The sequence below is a fragment of the Elephantulus edwardii genome, unplaced genomic scaffold (assembly GCF_000299155.1).
Source record: "Elephantulus edwardii isolate Elephantulus edwardi_28Jun2011 unplaced genomic scaffold, EleEdw1.0 scaffold00184, whole genome shotgun sequence".
In the NCBI taxonomy this organism is placed as follows: Eukaryota; Metazoa; Chordata; class Mammalia; order Macroscelidea; family Macroscelididae; genus Elephantulus; species Elephantulus edwardii.
Window position 1 is genome coordinate 3,180,579 of NW_006399934.1, and position 2,066 is coordinate 3,182,644.

The following is a 2,066-nucleotide window of genomic DNA, read 5'->3' on the forward strand; positions in this document are numbered from 1 at the left end:
ATATATGGAGTCACCACGAGTCTCAAAACCAACTCCACAGCAACCGAAAAACTGATGCAATTTTTTTCTCTCACCTCAGTTTGTTTTAAATGCAGCAGGGAGCAAACTAAAACCCTAAGTTGTTTACCAACTCAATGGCAGTGAGTTGAGTTTGAGTTAATAATACTCCTAGAAGGATTTCTTTTTTTTTTTTCTTTAGAGTTACAACTCCATCTTTATTTAAGCCTTATGTGCCTCCTTAGCGTTTTCCACGAACACGGGGAGCAGAAACTTTCACAGCCTTCACAATTTTTTGTTTAGGCGCTGCTTTTGTGGGAGCCTTAGTAGCAGCCATTGCAGTCTTTTTAGATGCTTGTTTAGCCTTTTTTTGCTTCCTTGGCAGCCCTGATAGCCTGTTCTCGTTGAGCCTTTCTAACTTCAGGGTTTTGATTCCTCTTGGCCATTATATCAGCAAGAGATGCACCAGTGATGGCCCTTTGGAATTTGACTGCTCGGCGGGTTCTTTTCTTTTGAATTTCTTCCGACTGGCCCTTTTTGTGCTTCCTTCTGTAAAGGACAGTCCAATTGATCTGCCGTGGATTCCTTTTGGAAAGGAAAGCCGACTCGCATTTTGCATTAAGAAACTGGAACACCTTTCCGTGGGTCCTGGTGTAGGGCCTCCCGTGCCCGGGGTAGATCTTGTACCCGCTGAAACTGCACAGCTCGACCTTCATGGCTGCAGCTTCAGCAAAACTGGGAAAATGGCGAAGAGAAAGAGAGGATTCTCTCCTAGAGGATTTCTAAAGCATTTCTCAGATCTTATCCCCATAAGAAAAAGCCTTGTCTCACATACTTTAGGCGTGTTACTAGGAGAGGCTATCCTTGGAGAGGGACGTGATGCTTGGAAAGGTAGCAGGTCAGGGAAAGAGAGGAAATCCTTCAATCAGGTGGATTGACACAGTGACTGCTGCAATGTGTCAGAAATTGTGAGGATGGCACAGGATAGGACAGGGTTCAGATCCGTCGTTCACAGAGTCACCATGGGTCATGCGCAACTAAGGACATCTAACAACAGCATCCATAAGAATCCTTTTTAGGCAATCATGTGACACCACTAGCAATAAAAGTAGTAGATTCTTGATATCAAGGAACTTCTCTCATCTATGCACCTATAAACACATAAACAAAAAAAATTCTTCTCATAAATCTTTTTTGAGATATATGACAGTCCAGTTAGTCGTATCCCACAGAAGCGGGATCCATGTGATCACTTTAGTATTTTTTGTTGTTGACAATTACCATCTAGGTGATTTGATGTGCCTACAGAGAGTAGAAAGAACAGCTCCATAGGTTTTGGAGGTTGTCCCTTTTACAGAAGCAGATTTCCAGTCCTTCCTGCTGAATAGTTCACTGAGTGGATTCAAACCACCAAATTTTCTGTTAGCTGCATACTTAATCAACAGGATTTATTTACACAGACCTTTGCTAAAGATTGAAATAGTTTCAAAAGTATCCTGAAGTTGTTTAACCTACAGCGATGTATTTAATGGAAGTGTGAACAAGAGGTAGAGTGAGGATATAAAGAGAAAATGAGAGGGACACAAAGAAGCTGGGAAAGGAGTTGTGAAACTAAGTCTTTAGCAAAATTTTTGAGCACAGACACTCACACAGGCAGAGCAGAAAATGCAAATGAAGTAGGAGGCTGGGAATAGGAAAAACCAAGTTCTCCCTGTGCCTTCAGCTGGATTCTCTGGAAAGCAAAATCAATGACTCTTAGAAGAAATGACTTGTCTACTTGTGGAGGCTGACAAACTCCAAGTCTGAGGGTCATACATGCCAGGATAGAGCTTTATCCAGACTCACCTATGAAAGGGCTGATGCATCCCAAATCAGATGGCAGGCTGCTGGCTTTGGAAGTTGAGGAATCCAAAATCAGCAGTAAATATGGCAGGTCACTGGATCAAGTCCAAAAAACAGGAGGGCAAATGATGATGAACCAGATGCAAGATCCCAATTGAGTCAAAAGCAAGAGAGTTGGGGGGGGGGGTTTGTGCGGGGAGAAGGGTGCAACAATGAATGAATGGAAT